At 38.8% G+C, this 25,873-nt stretch overlaps 1 protein-coding gene across 5 annotated transcripts in view; it reads right to left on the bottom strand.

Moving 5' to 3' along the window:
• Positions 1-480: 480 nt before the first annotated feature.
• CDK14 (cyclin dependent kinase 14) overlaps positions 481-25,873 on the bottom strand; it is a 549,770-nt gene continuing 524,377 nt past the window's right edge. For 3 of the 5 annotated variants that reach the window (XM_023639167.2, XM_070264493.1, XM_070264495.1), the window contains one exon: positions 481-3,856. The gene's annotated coding sequence lies outside the window, so the exon portion shown is untranslated. Of the gene's footprint in view, positions 3,857-21,194; positions 23,136-25,873 lie in introns of those variants that run through there. The other 2 variants (XM_070264492.1, XM_070264494.1) reach the window with 1 other exon arrangement.

Here is a 25,873-nt window from a genome sequence, read left to right as displayed (position 1 = left end):
AACAGTAACGCTTCTGGCAGTCTGTAGGCATGCTGAAGCTTTGATTTGTATTCAGTGGAGGGTAACCTACTCACCTCATCTTAGGATGTGTGCAAAAAAACTGAGAAAGAGGCAATAAAATATAAATAGGATTGCCATTAAACAAAACCAGATCAGCTCCAGATGCCTGGAACATGTGGTGAATGTCAGTAAGGAGCTGGGGGAATTGTGAGGACCCAGCGGCTCACAAGATTTGTTTTGCACAGCCTCCACTCCTTTACCTAAATTTGTCATAGCAACTCAAGGCAAGGGAGGGTTCAACAGACTCTTGGAACATTCCAGCTAACTCACGCCTTCCCACATCCAAGAGCATTGAGTATTTGCTCTCTTATTTCACTCTTTAAGAACGGTGCGACTAAGAGTTTTCAAGACAACGTTTCTTTGACACAGTATATGGTGTTATTTGGCACCCACCAAGAAAATGTACCAAGAAAACATACAGAGAGTCTGCTATACTTTATTCCATATCATGTTACAAGGAAACAACAGTGACAGCTGACAAACCATTACATCTTTCATAATACAGACAAATTACAATTGGTAACAAATATGCAACATGTATTATTCCATCCTCCTTACTATGTGTCATTTTGAAGTATAATAGTTTTTTGAATGATGCTAGCAGATTTCTTAGTTACCGACCCCCTGTAGAAAGTACACATCTCAGTGTATCATACAAAAAAAAGATAAAAGAAAAATAAAAAAATCCACTCCCAACTAGAGAATGTAGATTTTGTATGTGCCTCTAAAATACGCTGCTGTGGGAAGGGGAGAATAGGAGACCGCTTATTTTATTTGAGATTTTTTTTGTTTGTTTTTTTGTTTTTGGTATATGAGAAAATTGCAAGGCAGTAACATATACGGTTTCCTCTGCCTACAAGCCAGTAAGGGAGATGGAAGTTATGCTCAATTATGCAGCATATTCCTATGTATAGGGGGCAGGCAATAATCTACCCCAGTATGTACAGCCTAAACATCCTCTTATATAACAAAGATTACAAAACCAGTAATATTCACAGATAAGTATCTTATGTAGACGCATTACCTAGGATATCGATTACACTGGCTGTCAGGTACACACCGAGGAAAGAATACCAAGAGGCTTTGCTTTCTCTGCAAGCCTGGAGGCTCCCCTGGAAACTTTTCTTATCACTCTTGGGAGGTAGAAATAGCTTCTCAACCTTGTATCAGTGGATGGACAGCCACCCCTGCCTTATACCCTCTGTTTTTTCTGAACACTGCAAACATTGTTTTCATGTCCTATGTATCTTGTATTTTTAAGTTAACCAAACTGTTCCTTTAAGAAAATGGAAATTAAGTCCCAAATTTCCTTTCAGAATACTGTGTGTGCCATGATGTCACATTGATATAATCACCATGCTAATGTGTTCTAACTATTCCAGCTGTTTGAAATCAAGCTACTCCTTCATATAAAAATAGTCTCACAAAACATTCCAGTGCTTTCTCAATAGAATAATAAATCTGCTAATGAACACAGTCTGTAATGATTTCTACGACTGCCCTCAGCAAGAGAAGGTGGGAAAAGGAGATGGAGAATGTGATTACAAATGGGAGAGGAAAGGAGAGACAAACCAAACTTTGGATGTCCTGTACCAATGGCAAAGATGGGGAACTAAAAACCTCCCAAACCTCTGACATGTACGTTTCTGTAAGAACAGATCCCTCCCATCCCCCGCCCCCCACTGCGTAGCATCATGTTTGATTTCCCAAGAGAAGCTGCCTATGAAAGGGCATATATCGCTGAATGACTCTAACCTTCCTAATTGAAGTCTTTTAACATTAAATATTTTCAAATTTTCAAGTTAGAAAGCTTATTAAATAGCAAGATTTCATCATCAGTTGTTCTAAACTTTATAAAATACAAAAGTTATGCCTCTCCCTTAAATGAATAATTCAAAACAAATCACGGGAAAGGCTGTTTTTGATTGCATGTAAAGTTTTCTCTTTGTGTTTACTTCAAGAAATCCTAATTTAAGTACACGTTAAATCAAAATACCTCCAAAGACTTCCAACGGGTTGGAATATATGAAAGAAGAATGGAAAGGATTTCTAGGTAGCAAATAGCAAACATTCTAGCTTTGGGTGACTTTGGTTCTCTTTAAAATCAATCAGTAAATAATTCTTTGCTTAGCACTTCGAAGCTTACAAAGAGTGCTACTTCTGGATAGGACGGATTGTGACCTTGACGTATATACTCACCCCTCACTCGGGGGAAGGTACCATTTTAATGTTTAGGAATTCTGGGTCCAATTTCCTAAGTATACTGGGTTTGACCGTAGAAAAGCTTTTCCCTCACTTGATTCTCAGAGAAAGTCTTTGTCAAACTGGCTCATAATTCCTAGTCTTCATCATAAAAAGTGTGACACATTTCAAACTCTTAGTCTCTCCTTTCTGACTAATAGGAAAATGTAAAACAATGTACACAAAGGTATTTCCATAGGAACTTGTATCCTGAGGAGCCAGGTTTCATGCTTTAGAGGAATTTCCCAACCTTGGCCTCAGTATTATTTGGGATTCTGCAGCAAGTCCTGCCCCACTGGGAGACGGCCTACACCAGGCAGCGCTCCCTCTGGATCAAAGCACAACGCATGCCCAATCCACTCTGTCCTCCGTGTCACATACTCACCTTCATCCTCCAAGGCCCCGCAACTCCTTAAACAAGGGAAGCTGCGCCTTTCTTTTTCCCTTTTCAGTCTTTAAAGCAAGACTCCTGCATTATTTCTGAAACCTGCTTTCGAACAGTTTTTCTCACAGACAGTTTAAAGTTAAGGTACACAATGATGTCTTCCAATCAGCTTAGAATCTTTCTTAAAAATGTAATTTGAAGGTGCGTTGATGTAAATTTTTAACTCTGGATACCTTTGTAATTTGCTTTTTAAACGTTAACTAGCAAAGAGGGCTTTCAGAGCTCATCCAGCGGATACAATTTTTTTGCATCCAAGTTTTAAACATTCTGTTCCTCCTCTTTTCCCCATTTAGAAAAATACAAAGTGTAACAGAGTGGATGGGAAAAATAAGATGTTGACAAGACTCAGAAAACACGTAAAAGTTACCTCAATTTCCAGAGGTTGAAAAGTAAGCAATTTATCCCTGCCTTTGTTCTTAATGCTTGGTATTTGTTTCTTCACTTCCAACCTACGCAAAAAACAGTCGTGTTATGTGGCTTGAGAATGCTAAGCAGATTCCGACATCCTGTGTAAATGTATAGTTATTTCCAAGAAAAACCATATTTGCAAATGTCCTCAAAAGGTAAGCGACAAGTGGAGCCCCACAGCCAGGGACCAAGTTGTCAAGTCAGTCAGAGAACGTGGGTTTGCTGTAGCTAAAAATTTCCTTCCTAGTGGTTGCAAAATGTGCACCACTCTCAAAGAAAACACGCATTGTTTTATGCCACTATGTGGCTTTCAAGTACAGACATTACTGAAGAAGTGCGAACACCAAATGTGTTGTCTTAACGTATTTAAGACATGGCTGGTGAAAGCATAAAAACCTTTCCAGAGACGCTGTGCTGCAGAGGGAAATCAAACAAAATCAAACACAAAAGACTGAAAAGAATACATGCCATGTATCAGTAAGCAAAGCTTAATCTTCACATAGTTCTCGGAAATCACAAGGTATCCAAATGCGTGCAAGGTTTTAAATAAATTGCAGAGAAAACAGGGTCTTGCCAGCTTCAATTTTCTTGTAAGTGAAATCCACCACCAGGAGTGAAAGGAAACTGATCCATGATTCCCTTCGTATTATCGGCCACTTCGTTAATGTTTTTTTTTCTTCCCAGAATGATGACAACTTAAGCCTGGAAAAAGGAAAAGAGGAAACTGTTATATGTAAAAAAAACCTCACATCATTCATTTTTCCTAAATTACATGAGACATCAAAATTGGTCAAGCCAAAGTGAGCCTATCCATTTTCTGCACAGCCACCCCAGGCACAGATATCTGAGGCAGAGTAGTCTCCTTAACCAACAGTCCTTATACCATGATAAACAAATCTTCTGACTGCATTTTCTTCCCCCAAAATAATTTAACTCCATGAATTAAAATGGTCTAACCTCCTCTTGGATTATTTAGAGAAAAAGAAATTCAGCAAATTTCCTTCCCCAAATCATTAGTAGTAATACTGGTCTTAATTAAGTGCCTGTAGCATTATACAGACCATTAAAAGGACATATCATCGTGTTCATTTTTATGAACATGAAATAGAAAAATGGATCACATATATGCTTTAAAAAAAAACCCAGCTGCATGTAATTCCTCGGTTGCCCATTATCAGACCTAGTTTCAGCAGAATGAAAATTGGCCAGCATGACCTGAATCGCCAGCCTCTTCCCAACATCCTGCATACGACTGTGCGTTTCCAATGATGCCTGTTTTAAACTCGGTAACCACTTCCATGTGAGCAGTTCAAGAAGAAAGAAGGAATGTTCACTCTGCTCCTGTCCACATTTCTTTTTGGTCTTTCAGCATTTTCATTGAGTCTCTAGGGTGGGAAAAGAATGTCTTGCCAGGAAGGGTGAAAAGAAACACTCAGAGGGTCAGTCACACAGCCCAGAGGTTCGACACATCAGCTCCAGGAAGCCCCAGAACCAAGTCATTTTAGTTTAAGCTCGAGGTCACGAGGCCTGATCAGGCCTGTTTGTCCCCTTCTACAGTGCCACACTGTCATCTTCCCAAGGAACTTTGGCCTTTTGTTAAGACCTCACAGTGCAATCGCCCTACTGCTGCCCATGCAGGCTGCAGGATCAGCACTTCACCCCTGCATGGCACTACCTTGACCAAGAGAGGAGAAGTTCCAGTCTTACAATTAAGAACCACTAAAATGCATCCTCTCCATCTGTGGCTCATTTTCCCAATTTACTATGATGATTTTTTGGAAGGTTAACCTTCCGTCTTTTTTTTAAATTGAGGTGAAATTCATATATCATAAAATTAACCATTTTAAAGCATACAATTTAGTGGCATTTAGTACATTCACAATGTTGTGTAATCATCAGGTGTATCTAGTTTCAAAACATTTTTGTCACACATGAAGGAGATCCTATATTATTTAAGCAGCCACTTCCATTGTCCTCTTGTCCCAGCCCCTGACAACCAACAACCTACTTTTTGTCTCTACGTATTTACCTATTCTGGATATTTCATATAAATGGAATGATACAACATGTGAACTGTTGTGTCTGGTTTCTTTCACTTAACATAATATCTTTAAAGTTCATCCATGTTGTAGCATGTATCAGTGCTTCATTCTTTTTAATGACTGAATAATATTCCATTGTATGGATATACCACATTTTGTTTATCCATTCATCAGTTGATGTACATTTGGGTTGTTTTCCTCTCGTGACTATTGTGAATAGTGTGCTATGAACATCTGTGTACAAGTATTTGTTTGAGTAGATGTTTTCAATTCTTTTGGGTAAATACTTAGGAGTTATATTTCTTGGTCATCTGGCAACTCTATGTTTACCTTTCTGAGGAACTGGCAAACTATTTTCCACAGTGGCCGCACCATTTTATATTCCTACCAGCAATTTACAAAGGTTCTAATTTCATCACACTCTTGCCAACATTTGTTACTTCCTGTTTTTTGTTTTTGTTTTTTCTTGATTACAGACATCCTAATGGGTGCGAACTGGTATCTCATTGTGATTTTGATTTGTTTCCCTAATGATTAGTGATGTTGAGCATCTTTTCATGTGCTCGTTAGCCATCTGTATTCCTCTTTGGAGAAATATCTATTCAAGTCCTTTGTCCATTTTTAAATTGGGTAGTTTGTCTTTTTGTTGTTGATTTGTAGGAGTTCTTTATATATTTTGTATATTAATCCCTTGATTTGCAAGTATTTACTCTCATTCCATGGGTTGCCTTTTCACTCTGCTGGTAGTGTCTTTTGATGAAGTCCAATTTACCCTTGTTTTCCAATTTTTTCTTTTGTTGCTTGTGGTTTTGGTGTCATATCTAAAAATCCATTGCCAAATCTAAGGGTGTGAGGATTTAGCCTTATGTTTTCTTCTAAGAGTTTTATAGTTTTAGATCTTCAGTCCATTTTGAGTTAATTTTTGTTGATGATGTGACGTAGAGGTAAACTTCCACTATTGAGAGTTCTCTGTCATCAGTGACTGAGCCAAATGTAAATAATAGCCTTTACCTTAAGTTTCTGGGAGAAGCTTGGAGGTAGAGGGAGAGGCCTGGGGGTGGATGGATAGCACACATAGGTCCTTTGCCACCACTAAGTCTAAATCCTCAGTTGTTACTGCAAATAGTTGCTGCCTGTAGGATAGTTCTCTATGCAGCTCACATGGCCACCCCTCACCCCTGCCATGTTGTCCAGATATGCCTTTATCAAACCTCTTCTTAAAGAAGTCACTACCCTAGCAAAAATGCTTACATGGGAACAACCATCTTAGCCCCCATGCCACCCTTGTTCTTCCAGGGAAATGAAGAAAATTCACCTTTAGGTCTATCTGTTGTTTGCATGTAATCATGCATTCTGATTTAGGCACTGACATCTTTTCTGAGGCCCACAACATCAAGGAGAGACAGCACTTGTCTCTGAAATATTTCAAGCACACCAGTCCCCAATCCCACTAGCAACTGTGACATTTTATTAAGCAGATGACAAAAATGCCCTCTCTGTTTCATGTAGCTTAAACAGCAGCTGAGATTCTAGCTTCTCCAGAAAGCCTGCTCACCAAGGCCAATGGGAGTTGTGGGTTTGTCCTCATGTCTGTTTGCCTAGGCGTGGAGTTCCCACAACCACACCCAAATGATGCAGTCATTGCCTGGCTCTCCTCTACTCCACTACTTTAATCAAGAGAATGGAGTCTTGGTGACCTCATTTGGTCCCTCCTGAGGTCTGGGTACATTTCCTGTGAGGGAGCAAGTAAGGGGGCATCATTATGTTCTTGATTAAGCTTGGTTTTCTTGGCCATTGTGTCCCCAAGAGCATAGCTCAGACCTGGCTCAGGTACTCAGTAAACAGTTGTTAAATGAACAGGAGGGGAAAGGTAGAATCTGAAAACTTGAGAGTCGAGTGTGTTCTCAGAGGTAGCACTCCCCCAGTGCGCACTGACGGAGGGCAAATGCTGTGCCTGTGCTCTTGCTGAAGGAGCACAATGCCATTTACAGAGCAGGCCAGCCACAGATACCCACAGGCTGAGAAAGGTGAGTAGGATCAACACCTTCCTATAGGCCAAAGTTTTTTTTTTTTTTAATTCCATGACATTCTATTTGAAAGGAATGATTTGATTTTCAGTATATCTGATTTCATGGAACAACAAACTATGTTGTTACCATAGTCCTTGGCATGTTACTGTCCTGTTGGGTTGATTTAAGTTTGTTTTTAAGCCATTGATGGTGTTTGTCCTTGTTTTCTAGGAGAATCGCATGTACCTAACCCAAGGCATAAGCAGAATTGGATAACAACGGATAATACATAGTAATAGTAAATGGATAATAAATGGTGAACACAGTGATTACAGATAAGTCCATTACTTAGGTTTGGGCTCAGATATTTAATGGAAGGAACTAATAATAAAAAAAGAAGGGAGGTCCCAACGAGAGCTAGACTCTTTCCCATCTCTGTGAGATCACTCTAAAGCCCAAACTGTGCCAACCACTCTGCCTGATATTGTTCACCAGCTGCGTGGGATGTCCCTTCTTCCTCCTTTGGCAGCATCAGCATCCGTATCAGACTTCAAGAACTACGTATAAGGTAGGTCAGTTTACTGCTAGAAAAATTCCTTAAAATCTAAATATAATTATATATTTGATGGGTGGGGACGTAGGTGGTAGGAGAGAGTATAAGACATTCATAGGGAAGCAAAATATAATAGCAATAGTAAATCCTTCCCTTCCACTTAATTGATTATTAAAATAGACTGCACACACAGTGAATATGGATTCTAAGCTCAACCATGTGCACATTAACTCCTAGGTATATGAATCATAAGATTAATGGATGCCATTTTTATCTTGCTTTCTGCTTTTACAATGTTCTTTCTCTGGAAATGAATGTTTTAAACAAGAAATTGGATTTTATTGATAAAATCCTTATTCAGAAATATCTACATAGGGCTTCTTAGCTATAAATATTAATTAATTGGATTGCTGGTACCCATAATGCAACTTTGTTCTGACCCATGTGCCCTATGAACTAGATATTTTTTGGATTCAATTTTCTTAAAACCAACTGTGAGCATCATGTGATGGAGGAGATGAAAAATGAAAATGAGCAGTCCCGCTGTGCAGGTGGGTGACCTGTGGGAGAGAGTCTGCCTGGTAGGATTTTTACACGAACCATCAGACACAGACCAATTGATTAGATCATCTCATACCCGCCACCAACTAGGCTCAAGAGACTAATTAGAGAGAGTACTGCCTGCGCAGGCACCCCATTGACACCTAATTTGCTCAGCCAAAGCCTTTGGGGAAAATGTATTATCTCTGCAGCTGCACTTCATGCATTTCTGATTTGAGGCATAAGCAAGGAGTGCTTCATCACTCTTTTGAGCAAACTGAATGTAGAAGCCCTTAAGTGCTAAATGCAAGCAAACAGACCCAAATTAAAAATGGGCCAGGCTCTTTCTAATTCCCTCTGTGCTCCCTGTTAAATCTCTGTGTGTACATACACACGCACCCCTACACACACACATGCAGTTTACACGGCAGCGGGATGACACAGCAGAGGACGCCAGCTCAGGGTGCTTGCATGGGATCAGATGGTCTCTCTTTCACTAGCCTGTTTACCCACTCTAAGGTTTTATGTTTGTTTTATTGTTTTTTCCTGCCGTATTGCCTCTCCACGAGGTATTCTTTTTTCTACAGGAAGACTCTGGCCCATTTTTTTTTTTCCCCTCTAAACCTCACTGTAGAGAAGTGATTATTTTGGTTCCAAATTAAAACAATTGTAGGTTTCCCTTCCATCGCCTAAATTGTGAACAGGATGTTCACCAGGATGCATGTGAAGCTGTAGGGTAATCCACTCATTTCTGTTTGAGAGACTCCTTTATAAAGATGCCTGACAGAGAGGAAAGAATTATTACAATTTGACAGAAAGAAAGCTACTTCACAATAGCAAAGACTGTATAGAATTATAAAATAATGAACTTATCTTCAGGAAAAAACAATGTATATCATTTGATGGAGTCTAGCTTTTATCTGTTTCCAACCTAGAATAAGACTAATTCCAACCTTCTATTTAAATGAAGAATCTAAAATACTGGTATATAAGGAGGCATTTAAAGATAGGTATGTAATTAATTACATGCTTTAAAAAAAGAAAATAAAAGTTAAAAATCCAGACTATATGGAAAATTAGGGTATCTTTGTGCCAAATCTAGTGGCTATGGGGAATGAATTTCCATAATAGTGGAATAAAAGAAAAAAAGACCCAACAGGACCTGCTGTAGTGGTGTTCTAGGGCGGACTTACTGATTGATGCCTTTCCACTCACATGGTGGATGAATTCTTTTACCCACATGTTCTGTAAGTTTCAATTCTGCTTTGTAATTTTCACATTTATCTTATTCTCAAGATTTCAATGAAGATTTTTTTGGATCATATAAGCTGTGCCACTTTGAGTTTGATTTTGCTTAAACTACTAAGAAAAACAACCAAACTGATCTTTTGTAGCTGAGTTTGCTAATGTCGAAAATTAAGTTCACAAATAAGGTTGCTAAACCTTAAGCACCTAGGCCAGTATAAATGCCTCTGAAGTAAAAATATGTGTATACACAGAAATATATACATATATGACACACATACTCATTTGTATATACACAACATATACTCAAATTTTATACTGTAGATTTTATGTGACTGTTGGACTCAAAATGGTAAGTTTCAAACTTTGTACTGATTTCAGAAAACCTGAGGAGAGCTTAATTTCTTCACTTTTTGAGTGAGTTTAATTATGTTATATTTGGCTAGAAATATAGGTTTTCTTTCAGAACATCCGAAATCAGTGTTTTCCAGTTACTCTGACATTGCATTGAAGCTCCTTGAGGGAGGGGGGGAAATGGGATGAAAAGAAAGAAGTAGAAAATTAGTCAAACCTACTTCTGTAACTTATTTCTGATTTATGGTAATCATGCTTCTTCACCCCAGAAGAGAACACATCTTTGAGACCAGCAAGAGAATACTAATTAAAATGAATGCAGAGATAGACGGGCTTTGTTTTAAGCTTAACAGAAGGTCCATCATTCAAAACAGCCCAACTCCTTTAAGTTGAAAGCTGTTTGGTAACATACATATGGATGCACAATGCACTAATTGCAGCAACTGTGCACATTTTAAGCTCCATGCCAAAGTGGTGATTTTAATTAAAATTTTTTAGGCAAAGCTATAAGTCTAACATTTCAAAACAAAGCATTTTTCACACAAGGAGACTACAATAATCATCATTATCAACGAATATTTATTGAAATCCTCATTAAAGACTAAGCATTATATGATGTGTAATTAGCCGTGATAGAAAAGAAAGCTCTATTTTAATGGTATAACTGTTTATTAAATCAGATGTACGTAAATGTAAATCACTGGTAATATTTTCGACACACGTGGACTAAAGGCTGGCAACTCTGGGAGTGCGTCCTGTCTCAGGGAAGACCACAAGGAGTGCAGGAAAGTGCTGATCTAGGTCTTCTAAGAACGACCAAGACAAATCTTTCTCTAAAATCACATATGTAAATATATATATATATATATATATATATACACAATCATATGTATTCATAAAATAACACACATACATACATCCATATACCGTAAGGTATGAAATAGCTCATTGAAAGAATTTTAATGACAAAGTTAAGAATAGGCAAGTCCTCACCAAATGTGGCTTATTTTCTCAGGGATTTCATTTTTGAAGCTTTATTTGCTCAGCATACCTTTACAACTGACTGGCTCCCAAGTGGGTGTAAGTTAATTAAGTAGGATTCCAACCCTTTAACCTTCCTTATATATTGCAGTCCTACTAAACTATATTTAAATAAACCAAATACAAAGTCATGTAATCCAGCAGTCTGTGCATTTTTTACAACTTAAAACACACACACAAATCTCATAAAACCACTTCCAAGTATTCAGCAGTCAGAGAAACACAAGGGTTCATGTTTGACTTTAATTAAAAGATCTGAGAGGAGATATGACTTCATTTTGGGTGGATTTTTTCTTTCAAATTAAAACTTGTCTAGTATTATTGTCCAAAGTGTTGAAGCACAGGAAACTTTCCTGCTAAGGGTTTTGAATTCTATGTGATGACCTACAGTTTGAATCTGTCTCATGAACCATCTTATTCAGCAAACTAAAACATGCATTTTTGTAGCACAAGTTAGATCACCTATGACTGGCAGATGGAGAATGTTGTCAGCATAAGGTAGAAGTCACGTTGTTTCACATGAGAAATTTCTTTCCAGTGTTGAAGTTTTGAGCCACCAAGTCACAGCAGCCAAGAGCTGGAGACATAAACACAGTTCTGTGCCAGCTGAAGAAGCGTACAGGACTATACCTGCTGTCCGTTTATCCCACAGGCTTCCTCTCGGTTGGGTTTGGCCACCAGCTCTGTCTTGGAATTGTTTATTGTACAGCTCTCGATCTTTGCACATTTTGCCCTATCATTCAAAGTTCAGAATCTTCAACGTTTCCAACAAGCTTCTTTCACCTGTAAACTGTGCTAGTATTTTTATTAATGTTTTCACTGCTTTTGTACTTGTGTACTTTTGTACCACTGCTGTGTACTTGTGTTTGTGTCCCTGCTAAATTCATAGGTTGAAACCCAATCCTCAGTGTGATCGCATTTCGAGGTAGAGCCTTTGGGAGGAGCTTATGTCAGGAGAGCGGGGATCACATGAATGGGATAAGTGCCCTTATAAAAGAGACCCCAGAGAGCTCTCTTGCCCCTTCCATCGTGTGAGGACACAGCAAGGAGAGGAAGAGGATTCTCACCAGATACTGAATCTGCCAGTGCCCTGATCCTGACTTGGCAGCCTCCAGAACAGTGAGAAATAAATTTCTGTTTTTTATAAGCCACCCAGTCTTTCTGTTATAGCAGCCTGAACAGACTAAGATGCCATGGTTATCAAGTTGAATATATTTTGAGTGGTCTGCCCCTGAGTCTATTTTTTCCCATAAGCTGCACAATTTTTACTGCGGTATTTGGCTGAACACAGGTAGGAACACGGATATCATATAATAGCAGAAACATCTATTCTTGTGGGGCACATTCTGATACTGCCACAAGGTGACACACCAGGGACACTGCCATAGCCATTATTTGCACCAGGAATGTCTGCCGACAGTGAGCAAAGTCCAACAAGGTCATGAGGAGGGATGCCGATGCCGGACAACCAGCCAAGCTCCCCACCAGCTCCTTCCCATGCAGCCGCTTCACAATATGAAGAGCGCCAATGAGTAACTTCTCGACAAAGGACACATCACTGAGCGTTGACTCGTGGAAGCCAAGACTTTGTCTACATGTAAAGTCATCTGCTATGCACTCTCCACAAAGTTATAATTGGTTATTTTAAAGCATTTTGTTACTGGTTATCCCACCATAAGTTGCTATATTTCTACAATACCCAAGATGAGTTCTGATAGATATGATTACAGAAGATGTGTATCATTACGAGAAATAAATGCCAGCATTTTGTGCTCATATAATATTTTCTTCTATCCAAAATACATTTCCATTTATTCTCTCATTTAATAAAAGTGCCTGAAAAATAGGACTACGACCATAAGAAGAGAACAGATTTTATAAATTGGACTTTTTAAAAAGTCGCAATCCTTTTAGTCACTGGTTCAATGTCTTCTGGCATATCAGCAGCAGGAGGTATGTTCCAGGTTTAACGACTCACGGCATTCACTACAGGAACCAACCTTTACGGGAGCAAGGGTGACCAACTGTCCCGGTTTGCCAGAACTAACGGAGTTTCCAGGATGCAGGACTTTCAGTTTTAAAACTGAGGTAAACTAGAATGAGTTGGTCACCCTAACAGAAACAACTGGATTGATATGCTGCTATTTCCAAGTTTATTATAAAAACAAAGCCAGCAAGCTTGGAGCTTTACTACACAAACTAAAACTTGCTGATATTCCAACCTCAAAATGTGCATCATGAAAGTATTACAAATGCTAAACACTGAGAATGGCAAAAGATTTGTTGAAAAGAAAGTGGAAACTGAGCCCGCAGCCTTCTCTCCTCTCCACCCTCCCTGGGATTTGTCACTTATCTCCTTGATTCTGTGTTTTAGGCTTTCCTCTCTAAGTTTTTATTGAAGCCATAGTGAATCACACTCTGCTCTAACAAGGTTGTTGAATTCAAAACCATCAAGAAAAAACAAAAAAACAAGCAGAGGCACTCACAACTGGAATATACAACTATGTACTGGGGAGCTTTGGGGAGAAGAAGAAAAAAAAAACATCAACTTGTTCTTCACCACAATTCTCAGTTGCACTTTCAGTAAATCCATCTATTTAAATTCACACATGCCCGTGCACTGTGGCATGGAGGAGATGGCTAAGGCCACCACTCTCAAATGAGAAGAAGTACAAATATTGCCTGAATCTCTATGGCAAATGACCCCTGCTCAATGAGCAGTGGCAGAGCCAAACCATCAATTGGCCTGCCTATTTCAAATTCTAACTCAATAGATGTTCTATTTTTAAGCAAAGTGCAGAGTTTAGGGTGAAGAGGTCAATAACACTATTAAAGCAAGGTCCCAGTGGTGGTCTAGAGCTGGCTTGAACTGGCTCACAAGAGCTGAATGTTAAAATTATCAGGAATTTTGCAAGCGAGTGTTAAAATTCTCAGAAATTTTGCAAGGTGTTTGTTAAACACAGCTACCCTTGAAATTGGCAATGGAAGGAGGGATTATACCATAGGATACAGACAAACATGATCAATCAAGGCTTTCCTGCTTTCTTTCTGGAGAGTCGGCTGTTAAACATTTACCAGCATGTCACTACTATCCTCAGAAGCCTCAGTAATTTGGGAGGGGATGGTGGCTAGAAAAACAACAAACTCTAAGTCAAAACGGAAAATGCAAGTGCTATCCTAAAGGTACCAACGCAGTGAGGAAGAACTGGGCTTTGAAAGAGAAATAAAAATGTGACGTGTCGGAAGGGAAGAAGGAGGGCATTCTCGCATAGCCAAGGGCTTTGGGAGGCAGCAAATGGCTCATGGGGCAGCACATATTTGGATGTCAGGAAACAAATGCAAGGGAAGCTGACAGGCTTGGTGAGGGTGCTGGAGTGGAGGGCCTTACGTGCCCTGCTCAGGAGTTTGGGTTTTATTCTGCACGTAGTGAGGAGGTTTCTTAGAGGCTTTCGAGCAGAGAGTCCTCAGGTTCCAACCCAAAGGCAGTCACGTACTTTTCACATGGATGAAGGCTCAGCTGCTTCTGTGAAGTCTGTGGGTAAATAGTTGTCTTCTTCAGGATCCCTCTGAATCAGATAATGCAGCCAGTTCTTCGAATGACTACTGTGACTGCTCACCAAGTGCCAAGTTTTGCAACATTTATTATTGAAAAGTCTTACTCTGCCTATGAGAAATATCCAGGGTGTCGAGGACTAACGATGAAACTAAGCTTCACACCACGGGCTACACTTTTCAAAACAGAGCCCACAGGGATAATTTGGACATTTTCATGCACCAGAAAGATGCCTTAGGTATTCAATACATAGTTTATTTACTTGCGTCTTTATATATGTCTACATATTTAAAAGGAAAACAAACAAAAAAAATACCCAGTAACTCCTAGCTCTACTGCTCTGTTGTCCTTTATAACCCAAATATGATTTACTGTTTTTGATTAGCACACAATCTCAGACAGACTTTCAAACTGAAGCACTTGGAGTTCTGAAATACTGTCAAATCTTTTAAAGAGCAACTGCAATAAATTAGAAAATATCATCACTACACTCTTGTCTTGAGTCACTGTGGTTGCATGTCGTGGACTAGAAGTTTCAGCTCATTAAAAATGTGAAGCCTATAATGTCTGATGAATAAGACATTCACCTCAACACAATTGGTTGCCTCCTGGCATAAAACAAAGTGCCAACAGCTCAGTGGTGTAGTGGCAGAGCAAAGAACAGTGGTTGCAGGCCTGGGGTCAGTCTCTCACTTCCACTGGCAACAGAGCTGGAGAATGCAGCGACAGTAGCCAGCACACACCAGGCTCACGGGATTAAGGGATGCCTCATGCTTTTTTAGTGTCTACTTGTGACAGACTGAAACAAAAGCACCAACAGAATTAAGTGAATTGAGCTCTTATTGTGAGAGGCAATGCAATACCTTTTCGCCTTGCCCCAAAACAGAATCCCACACATAACGTGGTAAGTCAGGAATGTGACATCTTCTCCTCCACACCTGTGAGCAGGAGCACATCCCAGAAAGATCTTATTTCCTCTTCACACAGATGCTAAAGAACAAAGTCATGTCTTGTCTGGGTTATGCTGTTTGTTTTCCAGTCTGTTGGCATTAAAATTGCACCCTAAGCGCCTATCATGTCTCATGAAGCTCTGTAAAGTCCTTTTCAAAAGTTTTGACTTTGAACACTAGAGTCATTTGGAAGAAAAAAAACAGATGTAGTGACTTAGTTGCTTCATGTTATTATGAGGGAAAAAATCACCACAGTTCCATTTTAAACATAATAAATATAATGTATATTGTATGAAGTATATAAATTTGAAAAAAAAAACAAAAAACAAAAAAGAGCCCAATCAGCTCCAATAGGCTGCTTTCGTTTCGTTCCTTTTGCAATTCTTAGATTCAGTGGCTCTGCATGAGATATCATGCACAATGAGCCAGGGCCTGAGAAGTTAAATGGAAAAGCTGTTTTATTTTTTAATTACTAACCTCCCTGAGTTTTAGTGCTAGAGTTTATATAGTTCTCATAATCAACTATTGAGTACTTTGGTCCAAGCAGGATATAAAACTACTCATGCTTGGATTAACATGGTAAAGCTAAATCTTGTCTCTCTCAGTACTTCCTTATTGAGAAAAGTTCTAACAGGTTGATTTTTAGGGACTGATGTATGTCTGGTAAAACGTAAAGAACATGGTAACTCTTTGGCTTTCTGGGATGTAGTGTGGTTAAGAATGTCTACACGCTAGAGATGGGTGATTCAGATAAGATAAGACATATCCGAAGCAGATAGAGTAGAGGGAAATTACTAAGATTAATGGTGTGAAGTCAAGCAAAGAAATATTTAGAGAGACTAGAAAACAATTAATGGCACGAAGAGCTTTAGAGAGACTAGAAAACAATTAATGGCACGAAGAGCTTTACATAAGAACAACCTCTTGAATAAAACTGTGCAAACACTACCGATTCTGGAGAAAATATACAATCATGGTCACTATCTGGAGGGCTATCTTGCTAAGAAGTACACACGTATCACAGTAATCGCTCTTGACCATAAATTCTTTTGCTCTTAAAATTCGAACATGTGTAGATTTACTTCTACACACTAAAGAACTACCTCCAAATTGAATCAGTAAATATCTAAGTTATAAAATCAACTGCCATTCACTTGTTTCCACCCATGTTCTGTCTGGTGTGCCATACACAGTTGGATGTACTCTAAATATTAGGATCATATATTTTTCCTACATTTTATTAAATTTTTCAAACATACAGAAAAACAAAAGAATTATACAGTGAACATCCATATACTCACTACATGGATTCTACAATTAACATTTGACATGTTCGTTGTGTAACATATCTATTCATCTGCCTATGCTTCTATCCATCCGTTAATCCATCCTATTATTTTGATGCATTTTAAAGTAAGTTGCAGATATCAGTACACTTCACTCTTAAACATGCATGTCATTACTTAGAGCCCAATATATATTTATGTCTTTTCAGTAAGTTTCACTTATAATAAAATGTCCACATTTTAAGTTCATCATTTGATGAGGTTTTAATGGTCTTACACAGGGAATATCACATTGCTATGTAATAGGAGAAATCATTTTTCATTCAGAATTGGATAATACGATTTTTTTTTGTTTTGCCAAAAAAAGTTTCTTCAATGTCACTGCTCTTTCCTACTCTCACTAAATCCTCAGTGGGCAAAACACTGATACGTACAACAGCCAATAAGAGGACAGGCACAGAGTACTCAGATTATGATAATTCTTAACCTTCTGTGTCACTGCCAAATTTGAGAAACAAATGAACACCAAACAGTTCTCTCCAGAAAATGCATCTATATAACTACATGCAGATTTTCTCATACAGTTTCAGTTGGTTCACAGACTTTCTGAATTCCATTAATAGACCCATGGACTGCAGGTCAAGAAGCTCAGGATTAGCGTGTCAGAATATGGAACCATCAAGCAGCATTTCCACCATCTAGCCATAATTTAAGAGCATATTGCAGAGGAAATATCCTTCATGAAAGTTAAGCCCTTGAAGCTAATTCTTTTTGAGCAAGGGCCTAGGGATACTCCTGTTAAGGGGGGCGAGGCTTATGTGATAACCTACGCTCTCCCTACATGATAAAAATACAACCAACCAAATAAAAACAAAACACAACAAAAATCTCATCCAGTTTATGCATCACGCTTCCTTCAAGAGAGATGGAACCTGGACCATTCTATTTGATGAAGGCAACTGCCAAGAGAAGAAGCATAAATGGGCATTGTGAATCCCTAAATAGGGATCTAAATAGATGATCCTCAGCGTAGGAGGAGCTGAGTCAAAGACTCTTTTCCTCAAACACAATCCTTCACTCTTCCCTCCCTTTTCTTCTCTATTAAAGTCATTTTCAGTGATTTGCCAATATTAATGCAGGATTAAAGACAAACGGAAATGAATTCCACGGCACTCATTCTTACTAAGTATATTAAATACCATTAAAATCATTTTATTTCAGATGCTATCTTTGTCATTTTATTGTTGTAAAAATAAAAATTATTATAAGGGCTTCTTGTAGCTTTGCCAATGACCCTGAACTCTTATTTTCCATTTTAAGGCAAAACAGTATCAGCCAAGAATTTACAATTGTTTTTAATATGGCCACCCATGTTTACCTCAAAAAGGGTCACAGACAACTCATCTGAGCAGTTGGAGAGGATTTATTGTGCCTCTAGTCCCCATAGCAGCCTTCAAGGCAGGTATTTTATTTTATGGTTGAGAAAGCTCAAGCTGGTAGAGAAGTACTTCCCATTACTACTCTCTGAACAAAGGTTTGTTTCTCTTCTCAATAATAGTCGTTCTTCTTGTCATCAGACCAACTCATGGTCTTCTGAATCTGCTCTTCACAGACTGATCTGGCTTTTATGGCCTTACTTCTGTCATTTCAGAGTTGTGGTCTACCAAGACTTGGCCTGGCAGCTTGGCATTCTGATGATTCTTGCTCACTTTCATCTCCTTGATTAAACTTCGTCTATACTTGTACACTGTTCATCCCAGGCACTGAATTACTTGTGCCTTTCTTGCTAGGGGACAGCTACCTCTGGTTATGTGGTGTCTCTCTGTGAGCTGACTTGGTAGCACTGAGACCCAAGGACTGCAAATCTTCGGGAGCCAGTTAAGAAGGGAAAAGGAAAATGTGGAGTCAGTGATGAATCATGATGCCTCAGTCTTATTCCAATCAGCACAAGGTTGTCATAGCAACAACACCTAACTGTCCTGCTACCTTGCTCCTCTCACTGATCTGCTTGCTGGTTTGGGTGTTCAAGGGAATTTGCACAGAATGCTTCAGTTCTCTGATCCACATAGTTTTACTTTTATACAACTTAATTTGATATCATCTCTTGAGTATAAAATAAAGAAGAAACTAAGAATTTCAAAATCAAAATATACGTTTTTTTTTGTGAGGAAGATTGGCCCTGAGCTAACCTCTGTTGCCAATCTTCCTCTGTTTTATGTAGGGTGTCACCAAAGCATGGCTTGATGAGCGGTGCTAGGTCTGCTCCCGGGATCCGAACCACCTGTGAACCCTTGGCCACCAAAGCAGAGTGTGTGAACTTAACCACTTATTTCTCCAGGCTGGCCCCAAAACATGCATGTTTTTTGACCACAGTTCTCCACTTGATCTCATGCAACAAGACCATTCCTCATTTTCCCTCCTTGAAGCTTCCCATTTTCTCTTCTCTTATTTGCCCTTCCCTCAATGCACTCACACACAACAAACACACACACATGCACATTATTTGAATGTCAGTTGGTGATATTTTTGAAGGAATGTTCCAAAGAGAAATTCTAAACATATAGATATGGGATCCAAAGCATCCTGCAGACTTGGAATTCTATAGTTAAGCCAAAGTAGAGGATGTTTAAGGAAAAACTGGACTTGGAATAATGAAATCTAAACCTTTTTCATTTGACATGTCTTTCTTTTAAATAATAAGCGAGGCTCATTTCCTTTACTTTCAAGCACCAAGAAAATAAGATGTTCTTTAGAGGTTCTCAGGGAATATATATATAGAAAACCTTGCTGTGATTGTTTTAGTGGCTTGTGGAGCCTGGCGGCCCTGGTGTTGCCGACCCTGGATCAGTAAGTGATCTTCCATGATAAAGAAGCACCAGGGACCGTACAAAGACCAAAAGCAAGAAAGTACTGACAGTGGGGCCAGACACCAGAGGCACTACCAGGAACTGAGCACAAAGGCGGAGTCAAGCAGCTTTGAGGTCATTTGTGTGGGGCAGACATTCTACATCTGATGACGACGTACAGAGGGGATTGAGGAGGAGTTTACTTGGGCTGCAGTTTGCAACCCTCTTCAGACCCTGAAACATGGGGCTTGATTGCTAGACGCACACGAGACCAGCTCATTTCATTTTGACGCTGTCCCTTCCTTCACTTTCTTTTCTTATTAAAGTCTTCAATCTGTGTTCCTTTCCATGCCTGACATCCACACAGGTCTTCCATTTCTGTCCCCAGATTTGTTTTCCTCCTTTAGAAATCTTTCTTGAATATCTCTGAGATCAAAGAAAATAACAAGGCGTGTCTTTCACCCTGCTCTAGAAGTGCTTTATAGTACCTCCAGTGTTTGCTAACACTTCTGTGGTGGTCTTCAGTGCTATTTGCTAATTTCCAGCTCTCTGCCTTCTGGACCCCGGGCGCAATGCCCTTTCCCATTCCCTTGGAAGTTAGGCATGGCATTCAATCTGCTCTGACCAATGAAATGTGCACATCCATGTGGCTGCTTTAAGGGCCAGTATTCATATTGCCACGTCTCCTCCCCCTGCCAAGGTGATTGAGGAAGCATGTATGGAGATGCAGCCTCTGTTAGCCTGTGTCCTTGAGCAGAGCTCCCTGATGACTTATATTAGACACACAACATGAGAAAGAAAGAAACATCAATTATACTAAGTCACAGCAAAACCTAGCCCATCTTGAATGATATAATGCCTATCATGTCTAATTTGGATCATAAGTCCTTGGACAAAAACTACAACTTAACTATTTTTCAAAATAATCCTAGTGAGGTAGTTGGTTTTGAATCTGGGTAAAATTCAATAATAGTATTTTTGAAATTATAAGCATGAAATGTCATTATATCAAAAAGGATCTGGAGGGATATAAACCAACTATTAATAGTGGCTACCTCTGGGAAAGAGACCAAGATTTTCTGCAGTGGGTAGAAACTTTAAAATTTTCAGCTATTACATGTTATTTGGGTACTTTCCAACAAGAATGCATTTGGTAATTATTTGTGTAATTAACACACACAAAATGTGATAAACTGCTGGCCCCGTAACTGTGGTTGGTGAGACAAATATTTGGAAGTTGTAAAGAAAAACTAGACCTGTTGGGCACTTGGCATAGTTGATGAGCATTGTTTAAAGCTTTGCTAAATATCCTTATGTTTAAGAGAAAATTGTTCAGAAAAGGAAGGCAGAAGTAAAATATGTTTCATGCTGCACATTGTATATCCAAATCAAACTATTTTGTGATTTTTTGGTAATGATATCTTTCAAGGCATTAGCAATGAACTGAAATGATAAAGAGGAAAAAAGAGAGATATGATATCTAAATAGAAAATAATCACGAATGTCAAACATTGCTCAACCTCTTCAACTACAAATACATAAGACACATGTATGAAGAAAGAAAATCAAATAACTACATGTTTTTAGGCACTTTGGTCATTACTAAATTAAAGATGCACCCTTCAAATTGAACATGCTTTTATTTTACCCCCTTATTTATAGAAATGAAACAAGGTTAGAATCTCTTATTTCTAAATTGATCAACAATTATATAATATTGATGTACTGTTGTTCCACAGTCATACCTTATTTTGAGGTATGATATGATGTTGGCAATAAGGCAATGGAATTATCTTCTTTATCCAATGACTAGTTTCTCTATAACCATATTCTATAATGAGCACTGAGAGAAAAGATTTGGACTTTGTAATTTTTATTTAAAACTTTAACTAGAGATTCTGAAATTCTTACTCTAAACATAATATTGGCATGTTTCTTATGATTATCAATCTAGCTATCCAGCTAACTATCTTATCTATATCTAAGCTACCTATCTATTTACACACATACTACACCTTGGTCCTGAGCTTCTAGCTCTTAGCTGGTGAACTTAGAATCCAGGGGAAGAAACTGGCAATTGAGTACAACTCTAGGGAATTCCACTAACACTGAGGGCTCTGTTTTGTGTGGATATTGATTTCAGTAGCTTAATTTGGGAGGAGATAAACACCAGATTCTTCCCACTACTTCTTTCCTCTCAATTCCATCCAGGGTTGACTAACACTTTTATTTTGTTATACTGTTCATCATCAGTAATAAAGAGTATGAGTTAAAATATATGCAGAATGTTTGACACTCTTTAAAATCTTCATTTGATTATTGGAAATCAAAATTTCCTTAAAAAAATTACAATAAATCACACAGTAAGTCTCAGCACTCAAGGGATCACTCAATAGATGTTGAGTCCCTCACTCTTCCTGACCGGAAAATTGTTACAATCCTTAACACATAAAAGTAATACTTCATAATAAAAAGGAGGAGAATTATGGGATTACTGGTGAAAGGAACATTACTGTGTTCAGAAGTATGTTTGGAGGAAGTTGCTAACCAGTTGTCTTAAGAGATTTCCACATACTCCCTGTGATATTTTCCCTCACTAAAGTTTGGGTTTGAAGCTAACATTGAAGTAGCTGTTTCTTGATTCTCATGTGTTATGAAAAAGAGAAGGATTTCTTAGCTGTGGCATGTGGCCAAGAGCCTACCAGAGGAGTACTTAACAGTATTTAACTATATTTTAATAAAAATAGAATAACTTATTACAAGAGCAAAGAGTAATTATCATGCTTAAATGAATTATAGGAAGTTTTAAAGAGATGTGATGATATAGACATAATTATGTACTGTTTTTAGAAAGTTAACTATTCTCTATCACTGCTTTATTTAATCTTGATCCTATCCTCTTGCTTTAATTGAGCTAATATTTTACCTTTAAGCTGTTTTTGGAGGTATTTCCGCCTGTAGATCTATTGTAAATCTGTTATTTTCAGGAGTGTTACCAAGTATAAAATCTCACGTGCATATTTTTTCCATAAAGAGTAGAATGAACTAACCCTCAAAGAGAATCTTTAATTATCACAGATTCTATGGGGTCAGCAATAGTCCAGAACTCCTTATATCTAAATTCACTCTTTCTCTGTCTTAGAATTTAAAGAAAAAACAAACAAATGAACAAAAATCCCACCTTTTGGATTCATGTGATTGCTGAAAGAGAAAGACTATAGTCAAATCTGTCCCCTTGTTGAAGAACATTAACCCATATAAATATTTTTCCTCAAAGAGAAGGATTCACTCAAAAGCAGCTTTTTGGCCTTTACTGTCAACTTAGAAGACAAAGCTTTTGTAACTTGCATATATTCAATGAATGGACCATTAGCAGCCATCCTGTCCACCTCAAAGCCAGAATGGAGGCAGCTCCTTCTTTCAAAGAAACTCCATGAGAACGCGCAGAATTGGAATCCTCATACATTGCTGGTGGGGATGCAAAACAGTGCAGCCACTTTAACCTTTATAGCAGCATTATTCATAACAGGCAAAAAGTGGAAACAATCCAAACATCTGTCAACTGAAGAACAGATAAATAAAACATGATATATCAATAGAATGGAATATTACTTGGAAAAAAAGAAAAGAAAGAAATATAATACTTATGCATGCTGAAACATGCATGAACCTTGTAAACATTAAGTTAAGTTAAAGAGTCAGTCACAAAAGGCCACATTTTGTATGACTCCTTTTACTTGAAATGTCCAGAATTGGTACATCCACAGAAATAGAAAATAGATTAGTGGTTGTCTGGGGTTGTAGGGAAGTGGGAGTGGGGAGTAACTGCTAATAGGTATGTGGTTTCTTTTTAGGGTGATGAAAATGTTCTGGAATTAGATTGTGGTGATGTTTGCACAATTCTGTGAATATACTAAAAACCATGAAACTGCACACTTTAAATGGGTGAATTTTATGGTGTGTGAAATATATCTCAATAAAGTTGTAAAATAAATTAACTCTATGCTTTCTCTAGGCATAAAGTCTAAAACCATAATTTTGGAAGTAATTTGCCCATCTTATAATGATAATAAAGATGAAGATGATGTTGACAATGATACATCGGGGGCTTTAGGGAAGCAAAATATTAGAGAAATATGTACAAATGGAAAGTGGTTGTATTTAGTGAATGAGATTATGGGGTACTTGTTTTTGAATTTGGATATTGAACATATGTTATTTCTGTAATCAGAAAAAAGGTTAAGTATCAGAGTTTCTAAAAAAAATTAGAAGCTCTGGGGAAGGAGATCAATCAGGGCTACAGCAGGGGAACATGGTCAGAATTGAACTGGGCTTTGTAGGGTGGGTAGTATTGGATAGAGAAAGGCCAAGGGAAGGGCACCAGCCTTCTAAATAGTTCTTTTATTTCTACCATCATTGCTTACATTCTCTGGGCTCTGAGGGTGTCTTATTTACCACTGAGCTCCTAGGGTGTAGAATGACGTCTGGGACAAAGGAGGTGCTCAATAAACATTAATTGAATCTATGAAAGAATATTTGTTGCTAGAGTCCTTTGCCTAAAATACAGATGAGAACGAGGGCTACCACTTGCAACATATGTGTGCCTGTATGCAAATTAGAAAAAGGTGTCGTCTTCTCTTAGGTTGGTGTAGCTCCTCTCTAGGACTTGTGTCTGGGAGAGTCAATCATGCATTCACCCATGACCTGTCCCAACCCTGCTGCCTGGCCAACCTCTCCTCTGGAGGCCCTGCCCCCAACTACATACAGGAGAAAGTCCATGCTCCTGGGGCTGGCAACCAAGGCCCTTCAATCTGACCCCAACTTTCCTGTACCATCATCACCATTTCTAACACCCATTCTGTGTTTAAGCCATAGTAATGCTATGCTTCCATGTGTTGGCTCCCACTACTGCCTTCATCCCACCAATTCCGGGCTTTTAAGCCAAACATTTATCACTTAGTAAAGATGAGACCTCCACATTCTAACATTGCTTTCAGTGATTGTCCAGGACCCAACCTCTTGTCCTTGCACGCTCCCTTTCCGACTCTCCTTCCATCTGACTTTTGATTCCTTCTTCATTTGAAGCTCTATTCCTGTTCATGGGATTTAGATCTGGATTTTAGTATGAGGTAGGAATGCCAGCTTTTGACTCTTTACCTTTCCTTTGGTCTGGTCTTGGCCCCCTTTGGACAGTTTCCCTGGCCCCTTTGGATGAAATCATCAGCCTGACTCCTTAGCATTCCTCAGGTGGAACCTGAGGAAGTCACTTTCCTCTCTGAACCTACCCAGCATATTGTACAAACCTTTACAAAACTTTGATCATATCATATTATGTTGTTTCCTTACACATTTCCACCTTTAGACTTTTGGAGCTTCTAATGGAAGGAACCATAAACTTGTTCTTCACTGCTCAGCACTGTCCTGGCATATAGCGGGCAATCAATGAATTAGTACGGAGAAAATGAAAAATTGGAACATGGAGACAGGATCTGGTCTGAGTAGAGAAAAGGACTTTGGGGGTATGTTCTACTAGAATGGAGTCAGATTGTGAAATGTCTTGAAATTCAAATAGAAGACTTGTGGTAGAAAGAAATAAGGAGTCACTTCAGATCTCTGAGAAGGGAAATGACATGATGCAACACCATTTTGGAAGACTTATTATGTGTCACCATTCAGGGTGGAGGAGAACAAGGGAGAGCCTGTAGTCACAGCGAGCACTCAATAAATGTTTGTTGTTTGATTGGTTGAGCCTGGAGAAACTCTTACAGAAATACAGGTATGAGATGAGAGACGGAAGAAAAGGGCAGAAATTCAAGAGATTTTTAAAGCAAAGATAGGCAGGTTTGGGAGGCTGATAGGAAATGCAGACAAAAGGAGAATAGCTAGAGCCACTGCAAGCAGCGGGACCAAGGATGAGGAAAACAGCCGGGAGGGGAAGCTGACTTGTATGGTGAGAAGAACCCAGCTTTGAGTATCTTGAGTTGGGGTGGCTGGTCTGTGTGCACACGTGTGCTTATGTGACTGTGGAGTGAGGCACGTCTGGGATACAAACCCTGCACTGTTCCAATGAGTCCTCCCTCCCACTGTGCACCACCCCCACCCCGGGTTTAGTTTTCAGCCAACAAAAACAAAATTACTCATAAAATTAATGGAAACAATCTGCTTTTTCCTTGCCATGGAAAGGATTTTTCTTAATTACTTTTTTGTTATTGTTGTCCTTTGAATCATATATCCTGCAGCTTGATTAAATCCCTTAGAAGTCAACTAAGCATTAGAGGTTTGCGGCATGAGTCTCCGAGC

This window comes from Equus caballus, chromosome 4 (assembly GCF_041296265.1).
Source record: "Equus caballus isolate H_3958 breed thoroughbred chromosome 4, TB-T2T, whole genome shotgun sequence".
Lineage (NCBI taxonomy): Eukaryota > Metazoa > Chordata > Mammalia > Perissodactyla > Equidae > Equus > Equus caballus.
Note: the sequence above shows the minus strand (reverse complement) of the source record. Positions and strands in the feature narration are given on the sequence as shown.